Source organism: Scyliorhinus canicula, chromosome 17, assembly GCF_902713615.1.
Source record: "Scyliorhinus canicula chromosome 17, sScyCan1.1, whole genome shotgun sequence".
NCBI lineage: Eukaryota > Metazoa > Chordata > Chondrichthyes > Carcharhiniformes > Scyliorhinidae > Scyliorhinus > Scyliorhinus canicula.
In genome coordinates this window covers 105,321,839-105,331,838 of record NC_052162.1, presented here as the reverse complement: position 1 = coordinate 105,331,838, position 10,000 = coordinate 105,321,839, and the positions used below count along the sequence as shown (strand labels likewise).

Sequence of the window (10,000 nt, the reverse complement as noted above, 5' to 3'; positions counted from 1 at the left end):
AGGTAGGACCAGTACAAACCGGACGGTCTGCACCTGGGCAGGACTGGAACCGATGTTTTCTAGAGCTGTTGGGGAGGGTTTAAACTAATGTGGCAGGGGGATGGGAACCAATGCAGGAAGTTGGAAGGTAGTAAAACAGGGACAGAAGCAAAAGGAAGTAAGGGGAAAAGTGCAAGGCAGAGAAGACATAGTCAAAAATCTAAAAGGGCGACAGTACAAGGTACAGTGACTGAGGGGAGCTCAGTGAATAGGCCCAGTAATAACAAAAGGAATAAAACTGGAGATGTTAAGATTCAAAACAGAGGTAAAAAAACCCAACATAAGTGTACTTTACCTGAATGCTCGTAGTATTCGGAATAAAGTAAATGAGTTGATGGCACAAATCATCGTAAATGACTATGATTTAGTGGCCATTACTGAAACATGGTTAAAGGATGGTCACGACTGGGAGTTAAATATCCGAGGGTATCAAACTATTCGGAAGGACAGAGTGGATGGTAAGGGAGGTGGTGTTGCTCTGTTATTTAAGGATGACATCCGGGCAATAGTAAGGGATGAGCACAGTAAGAAGTCTTACAACACCAGGTTAAAGTCCAACAGGTTTGTTTCAAACACGAGCTTTCGGAGCACGGCTCCTTCTTCAGGTGAATGAGCCGTGCTCCGAAAGCTCGTGTTTGAAACAAACCTGTTGGACTTTAACCTGGTGTTGTAAGACTTCTTACTGTGCTCACCCCAGTCCAACGCCGGCATCTCCACATCATAGTAAGGGATGACATCGGTGCTATGGAGGATAAGGTTGAATCCATTTGGGTGGAAATCAGGAATAGTAAGGCGAAAAAGTCACTGATAGGAGTAGTCTATCGGCCACCAAATAGTAACGATATGGTGGGGCAGGCAATAAACAAAGAAATAACTGATGCATGTAGAAATGGTACAGCAGTTATCATGGGGGATTTTAATCTACATGTCGATTGGTTTAACCAGGTCGGTCAAGGCAACCTTGAGGAGAAGTTTATAGAATGTATCCGCGATAGTTTCCTAGAACAGTATGTAATGGAACCTACGAGGGAACAAGCGGTCCTAGATCTTGTCCTGTGTAATGAGACAGGATTGATTCATGATCGCATAGTTAGGGATCCTCTCGGAAGGAGCGATCACAATATGGTGGAATTTAAAATACAGATGGAGGGTGAGAAAGTAAAATCAAATACTAGTGTTTTGTGTTTAAACAAAGGAGATTACAAGGGGATGAGAGAAGAACTAGCTCAGGTAGACTGGGAGCTAAGACTTTATGGTGGAACAGTTGAGGAACAGTGGAGAACCTTCCAAGCGATTTTTCACAGTGCTCAGCAAAGGTTTATACCAACAAAAAGGAAGGACGGAAGAAAGAGGGAAAATCGACCGTGGATATCTAAGGAAATAAGGGAGAGTATCAAATTGAAGGAAAAAGCATATAAAGTGGCAAAGATTGGTGGGAGATTAGAGGACTGGGAAATCTTTAGGGGGCAACAGAAAGCTACTAAAAAAGCTATAAAGAAGAGTATGAGAGTCTTCTAAAGGCTAAAGGTAGACAAGTCTCCTGGTCCTGATGGAGTGCATCCCAGAGTGCTAAAAGAGATGGCTAGGGAAATTGCAGATGCACTAGTGATAATTTACCGAAATTCACTAGACTCTGGGGTGGTCCCGGTGGATTGGAAATTAGCAAACATGACGCCACTGTTTAAAAAAGGAGGTAGGCAGAAAGCAGGAAATTATAGGCCAGTGAGCTTAACTTCGGTAGTAGGGAAGATGCTGGGATCTATCATCAAGGAAGAAATTGTGAGGCATCTGGATAGAAATTGTCCCATTGGGCAGACGCAGCATGGGTTCATAAAGGGCAGGTCATGCCTAACTAATTTAGTGGAATTTTTTGAGAACATTACCAGTGCAGTAGATAACGGGGAGCCGATGGATGTGGTATATCTGGATTTCCAGAAAGCCTTTGACAAGGTGCCACACAAAAGGTTGCTGCATAAGATAAAGATGCATGGCATTAAGGGTAAAGTAGTAGCATGGATAGAGGATTGGTTAATTAATAGAAAGCAAAGAGTTGGGATAAATGGGTGTTTCTCTGGTTGGCAATCAGTAGCTAGTGGTGTCCCTCAGGGATCCGTGTTGGGCCCACAATTGTTCACAATTTACATAGATGATTTGGAGTTGGGGACCAAGGGCAATGTGTCCAAGTTTGCAGATGACACTAAGATGAGTGGTAAAGCAAAAAGTGCAGAGGATACTGGAAGTCTGCAGAGGGATTTGGATAGGTTAAGTGAATGGGTTAGGGTCTGGCAGATGGAATACAATGTTGACAAATGTGAGGTTATCCATTTTGGTAGGAATAACAGCAAACGGGATTATTATTTAAACGATAAAATATTAAAGCATGCCGCTGTTCAGAGAGACTTGGGTGTGCTAGTGCATGGTGCTAGCAGGGTAGCATGGTGGTTAGCATAAATGCTTCACAGCTCCAGGGTCCCAGGTTCGATTCCCGGCTGGGTCACTGTCTGTGTGGAGTCTGCACGTCCTCCCCCTGTGTGCGTGGGTTTCCTCCGGGTGCTCCGGTTTCCTCCCACAGTCCAAAGATGTGTGGGTTAGGTGGATTGGCCATGCTAAATTGCCCGTAGTGTCCTAATAAAAAAAGTAAGGTAAGGGGGGGGGGGGTGTTGGGTTACGGGTATAGGGTGGATACGTGGGTTTGAGTAGGGTGATCATTGCTCGGCACAACATTGAGGGCCGAAGGGCCTGTTCTGTGCTGTACTGTTCTATGTTCTATGCATGAGTCACAGAAGGTTGGTTTACAAGTGCAACAGGTGATTAAGAAGGCAAATGGAATTTTGTCCTTCATTGCTAGAGGGATGGAGTTTAAGACTAGGGAGGTTATGTTGCAATTGTATAAGGTGTTAGTGCGGCCACACCTGGAGTATTGTGTTCAGTTTTGGTCTCCTTACTTGAGTAAGGACGTACTGGTGCTGGAGGGTGTGCAGAGGAGATTCACTAGGTTAATCCCAGAGCTGAAGGGGTTGGATTATGAGGAGAGGTTGAGTAGACTGGGACTGTACTCGTTGCAATTTAGAAGGATGAGGGGGGATTTTATAGAAACATTTAAAATTATGAAGGGAATAGATAGGATAGATGCGGGCAGGTTGTTTCCACTGGCGGGTGACAGCAGAACTAGGGGACATAGCCTCAAAATAAGGGGAAGTAGATTTAGGACTGAGTTTAGGAGGAACTTCTTCACCCAAAGGGTTGTGAATCTATGGAATTCCTTGCCCAGTGAAGCAGTTGAGGCTCCTTCATTACATGTTTTTAAGGTAAAGATAGATAGTTTTTTGAAGAATAAAGGGATTAAGGGTTATGGTGTTCGGGCCGGAAAGTGGAGCTGAGTCCACAAAAGATCAGCCATGATCTAATTGAATGGCGGAGCAGGCTCGAGGGGCCAGATGGCCTACTCCTGCTCCTAGTTCTTATGTTCTTATAACCCTAGACAGAAGGGTTTCCTGGCAGCTACTCCCGGATGCAATGAGAACATTGCAGTCCTCGAAAACATCATAAAGGGAGCAAAAAAGAACAGAAAGGACCTCGCAGTTGTCTTTGTCGACTTGGCCAAGGCATTCGACTCCGTTGGGCACAAACTCATCATTAAGGCATTACAGAGAATGCAATTACCAAAAAATTTCATAACGTTGGTCACTGACCTATATACCGGCAATACTACCATGGTCGAAGGTAACAAAACCAAGACCGCTGAAATAAAAATTGAAAGGGGTGTCAAGCAAGGAGACCCACTTTTACCGATCCTGTTCATTGCTTTGGATCCGCACGGAGAGGGGCTCCGTTGGGGCCTTTCTCTCTGCAGCGGCAAAAAGCAGGGAAGGGAAGGGAAGGGAAGGTAAGGTAAGGGAAGGCCCCCCCCCCCCCCCACAACAAACCTGTCAGCGGAGGATCCTCGGCGGCGGCAGCAGGAGTGGCTCGGCGGCAGGAGCGGTTCGGCGGCGGCAGGTCCGCCCTACCCCCTCCCCCCCCCCCGCCCCAACGCAGGCCAGGAGCGGTGCGGCAGCGGCCAGGACCGAAGCGGGGCCCAGCCGGCGGCAGCGACCAGCAACCTAACCACCCCCACCGGGAGGACGCGGGGTGCGAAGTGCGGCAGCCTGAACGGAGCAGCAGGGACCGAGCAGCGGGGACCGACCCAACCCCCCCCCCCCCCCCCCCCAACCGGCAGCGACCACCACGAGGCAAGGACAAAGGGACTGGGCAAAAGCCTCTCGCTCTCTCTCTCCTGGGTGAGTGAGGAGAAAGGAAGGGGGGGGGGAATAAAAGGACTTTTATTTTTAAAAAAACAAAAGAAAACTGTTAAAGAGAGAGGGGGGAGGGGTATATATACTATTTTCTCTCTTTTTACACTCTCCCCCATCAAAAGTAAGCCCACCTGAGAGGAGTTGCATAAAAGAGGGGGGGGGGGGAGAAAGTAATAAATAAATAAAATAAAGTGGTAAAGGAAAGAAGGGAAGAGAGGGGGGGGGGGGAGAAAGGAAGAGACAAAAAATAAATAAAACGCAAAAAAATAAATAAAAATAAAATAAAAATAGGGTGCGGAAAAGAAAAACAAGGGGAGAAGAAAAGATGAAAGGGAAGGGCCAGAAGGGAGCCAAGGGAGAGGGGGCACCAGAAGCAGACGGGACAAAGGGCAAGCCAGCTCAGGCGAGTGAATCAGCACACGAAGCGGCGGGACGGATGTATCGCCGCATCAAAAAGAGCTGGACAGACAGGTGCCCTCTCCCCTGGGGGTAGAGGGGGGCTGGAATTGGAAGGCAGCCTTTACCGAGGTGCTGAGGGAGCAGCTGCAGGCAACCAAGGCAGAGGTGAAAGCAGACGCAGAGGCCGCAGCACAGGCAGCAGTGGCCAGGGCCATGTCAGGGGTGCAGCAGGCTCTGACCAGATTGGAGGAGAAAGTGGATGCTCAAGAGGAGAAACTGGAAGCCCATGAGGCAACCATTAAAGAGCTGAAGAAAGCAGCGACCGACATGAGCGACCGGGTCACGGCCCTGGAGAGGGAGGTGACGAGACTGGGCGCAACACAGGGCAGCCTGAAGGGCAGGGTAGATGACCAGGAAAACAGCTCGACAAGGCAAAATGTTAGGATAGTGGGCCTGCCAGAGGGCACCGAGGGTAGAAACCCCACAGCATACGTGGCTGAGCTGCTGGGCAACTTAGTGGGGAGGAACACTTTCCACATCCCACCGGAAATGGACAGAGCACATCGGTCGCTGCGCCCGAAGCCCAAGGCAGGGGAACAACCGAGAGCAGTCATAGCCAAACTGCACCGGTACCGGGATAGGGAGACAATCCTGCGCTGGGCCAAGGAAAATAGAGCCTGCAAATGGGAAGGGCACGCCATCCGAATCTATGAGGATCTTGGAACAGACATAACAAAGAGACGGGCTGAGTTCAACAGAGCGAAAGCAGCTCTCTACAGGAGCAGAGTGCGTTTTGGTATGCTGTACCCAGCGAAACTCTGGGTCACATACGAAAACAGGGAATATTTCTTTATAGCCCCCGCTGAGGTCAATAGGTTCGTCGAGGAGCACGGGCTGGAAAAATACCAGGGGGGGTAGGGACGAGGGGCCCCTGGCAAGGGGCAACGACACGCCGACGGGGGGGTGGGGAGGGGTGAGGCAATGCCAGCCCTCCCCCCCCACCCCGGCAGGAACACCCGGAACAAAAAACAACCCACTGCCCAAGGGACCGCTCCAGGTGGGAGGCCAGGCCCCAGCACGAGGGAACAAGAGTATTGGAGAAGGGAGAGCAGGCGAGAGGGGTGCAGGGTAGGATGGGGGAAGAGCGGGCAGAAAACCGTAGAGGCCAGGCAGAGGAGAAGCGAGACAACAACCCCCGAGAGGGGAGCCACCGTACTAGCAGGAATGCTAGCGCCGGGGGCACGCAACAAAGCAGGGCCGCAGCGCACCCCCATCAGGGGAGGGGGGGGGATCACCCATCAAAGTCGGGAGAGCAAACGGGGACAGGAATAGGGGATAGAGGGGCAAAGGAGGGGTATACGGGGGAGGAGGGAAAAGGGAGAGACCGGGAGGGGGGGGAGGGGGGGGGGCACACAGGGAGCGAGAGACCGGGGAGGGGAAATGCAAGGACAAAGGGACAAAAGAGGCCAGAAAAGGAACAGGGCTACAAAGTGCCACAACCAAGGGTTCGAAACAAGGAACCGCTGCAAGCACCCACCCAGTACGGTCTGTGGGCGTAGGGGGCCCCCAGAGTGCAGGGGACTACCTGCGTGGCGGACACACAGTGGATGGCCATGGCGGGTGCCCCCGGGACCATGGGAAACCCCGGAGCGCAGAGCCCCGACCGCATGGGGAGAGCAGTGATAGCGGCCATCCTGGACGGCCCCCTAACAAAGGGAAACCCCGGAGGGCAGGGGCGCGCCCACCAGACAAATATGGTTAATCCCACAGGAACGAGGGGGCAGAAGCCCCCCACCAGGATAATCACCTGGAACGTAAGGGGACTTAACGGCCCAGTGAAGAGATCTAGAATCCTCACCCACCTTAGAAACATGAGGGCCGACATAGTCGTCCTCCAAGAGACGCACCTGAGGGAGCAGGACCAACTGCGGGTAAGAAAGGGCTGGGTGGGACAAACCTACCATTCCTGCTATGGGACAAGGACCAGAGGGGTGGCGATCCTGATCTGCAACAGGACAATGTTTAGGGCGACAAAGACGGTTACAGACCCAGGGGCCGGTATGTCATGGTCAGCGGGGCCCTGGATGGGGCACCGGTAGTTCTAGTCAACGTGTACGCGCCCAACTGGGACGACACGAGTTTCATCAAAAAGACCATGGCAGAAATCCCGGACATAGCGACGCATCGACTAATCATGGGGGGGACTTCAACTGTGTACAGGATCCAAAGACGGACAGATCAAACCCCAAAACGGGGAAAACCTCAAGCATGGCAAGGGAACTCAGTCACTTTATGGAGCAGATGGGAGCAGTGGACCCCTGGAGGTTCGCCCACCCGGGGGAGAAAGAATTCTCCTTCTTCGTCCCAGTACACAACGTGTACACCAGAATTGACTTCTTTGTGGTGGGGAAAACGGTGCTTCCAGGGGTAGACAAAGTGGAATACTCCGCAATTGTGATATCAGACCACGCTCCACACTACATGGACGTGCGGCTAGAGACGGGAAGGGCCCAGCGCCCCACATGGAGGTTGGACGGTGCCTTACTAGCTGACAAGGCCTTCAGCGAAAGAATAGCGCGGGCCATAGCAGAGTACACGGAGAACAACCAAAATGGGGAGGTCTCATCCTCCACGTTCTGGGAAGCGCTTAAGGCCGTACTAAGAGGGGAAATCATTGCCTTCAAAGCGCAAAGAGATAGGGAGGAAAGGGTGGCTAGGCAGAAGCTGGTCGACTCCACACTGGAGGTAGACCGTAAATACTCCGAGGCCCCGACCGTAGAGCTCCTGGCGGAGAGAAAAGAACTACAAAGGAACTTTGACCTGCTCTCCACCAAGAAAGCAGTGCACCAACTCCGCCAGGCGTGCGGGAACCTGTATGAACACGGAGCCAAAGCCAGCCGCCTGTTGGCACACCAGCTGAGAAAGCAGGCAGCCACCAGAGAAATTGCGCAAATCAGGGGTACCAGAGGCACGTTGGAAACAGAACCAGAGAGGAACAAAACCTTCAAGGCCTTCTACCAAGAGCTGTACACCTCGGAGCCCCCAACGGGGAAGGCTGGGATGAACCGGTTCCTTGATGGACTGGACATACGTGGGAGAGGGCAGAAAACGGGACCTGGAAGCACCACTAGCACTGGGAGAGATCATGGACAGCATTAGCTTCATGCAGACGGGGAAGGCGCCGGGACCGGACGGATTCCCGGCGGACTTCTACAAAAAATTCGTGACAGCGCTGGCCCCGCACCTGCGGGAGATGTTCACAGACTCGCTAGCTAGGGGCACACTGCCACCCACGTTAGCACAGGCCTCAATCTCGCTGATACCTAAGAAAGACAAAGACCCAACGGAATGTGGGTCATACAGACCCATATCTCTGCTGAACGCAGGCTCCAAAATACTGGCCAAAATCCTAGCCAAAAGGCTAGAAGACTGTGTACCTGAGGTGGTCACAGAGGACCAGGCGGGCTTCGTCAAAGGTAGACAGCTTACCTCGAAATTCAGGCGCCTGCTGAACGTGATAACGACCCCCTCCAGGGAGAGAACACAAGAGGTGGTTGTTTCCCTGGACACAGAAAAAGCCTTCGACAGAGTCGAATGGAAATACCTCATAGAGGTACTGGAGCGGTTTGGGCTTGGAACAGGGTTCACCGCTTGGGAAAAGCTCCTATACATCGCTCCCATGACGAGTGTATGGACCAACAATACCAACTCCCAATACTTCCAGCTGCACAGGGGCACCAGACAAGGATGCCCACTGTCCCCGCTGCTGTTCGCATTAGCAATCGAACTGCTAGCAATCGCGCTCAGGGCAGCAAAAAATTGGAGGGGGATCCGAAGGGGAGGCAGAGAGCACAGAGTCTCACTCTATGCAGATGATCTGCTCCTCTACATCTCGGACCCACAAAACAGCATGGACGGAATCATCGCGCTCCTGAAAGAGTTTGGAGCCTTCTCGGGCTACAAACTCAACATGAGCAAAAGCAAGATCTTCCCAGTACCCCCCGCAAGGGGGGGGCAGCACTAAAGGGGCTGCCGTTCAAACAAGCCCGACACAAATTCCGCTACCTGGAGATCCAAATAGCCCATGACTGGAAAGGGATCCAGAAATGGAACCTCACCAGCCTGACGGAGGAAGTAAAAAAGGACCTGCAAAGATGGAACACACTCCCACTCTCCCTCGCGGGGAGAGTTCAGACGATCAAAATGAACGTACTGCCCAGGTTCCTCTTCCTGTTTAGATCCATTCCGATCTACATCCCCAAGGCCTTTTTCAAAGTGCTGGACAAACTTATCATGGTGTTCGTATGGGGGGTAAAAATGCTAGGATCCTAAAGAAGGTCCTACAAAAAACAAAATCCAGGGGGGGCTCGCCCTCCCGAATCTACAATTCTACCACTGGGCGGCAACAGCCGAGCGAGTAAGGGGATGGATCCAGGAGCCAGAAGCCGAGTGGGTGCGTGCAGAGGAGGCCTCCTGCATGGGGACCTCCCTCCAGGCCCTCGCCACGGCAGCACTCCCATCCCCACCCAAAAAACACTCCAGCAGCCCAGTGGTGACAGCCACCCTCCAATCCTGGAACCAACTGCGGCAGCAATTTGGCCTGTCCAAAATGTCGGACAAGGCTCCCATCTGCAACAACCATAGGTTCACACCGGCACTGACTGACGCCACCTTCAAAAGGTGAAGGCAGGACGGGGGGACACTGACAGTCAGGGACCTATACACGGACGACAGGATCGCAACACTGGACGAACTGACAGAGAAATTTCAGCTAGCCGGGGGGAACGAGCTAAGGTACCTGCAGCTCAAAAACTTCTTACGAAAGAAGATAAGGACGCACCCACAACCGCCACGACAGACACTACTGGAAGACCTACTGGACGCAAGTATCCTAGAGAAAGGGAACTGTAGCGACATGTATGACCGACTGGTAGAAAGGGACGACACCGTACTGGACGCAACAAGAATGAAATAGGAGGACGACCTGGGGATTGAGATAGGGTGGGGACTCTGGAGCGAAGCACTGCATAGGGTCAACTCCACCTCCACGTGCGCACGGCTCAGCCTGATGCAACTAAAAGTGGTACATAGAGCCCACTTAACAAGAAACCGTGTGAGTAGGTTCTTCCCGGAGGTGGAGGACAGATGTGAACGGTGCCAAAGAGGCCCGGCCAACCACGCCCACATGTTCTGGTCTTGCCCCAGACTTGCGGAGTACTGGACAGCCTTCTTCTAGGCTATGTCCAAAGTGGTGGGGGTGAGGGTGGAGC

General features: G+C 52.1%; 1 long non-coding RNA gene across 1 annotated transcript in view; it reads left to right on the top strand.

Annotated features, from left to right (window-relative positions):
• The window catches only part of LOC119952022, a 19,195-nt gene that overhangs the window by 4,737 nt on the left and 4,458 nt on the right, over positions 1 to 10,000 (top strand). The gene's annotated exons all lie outside the window — the stretch shown is intronic.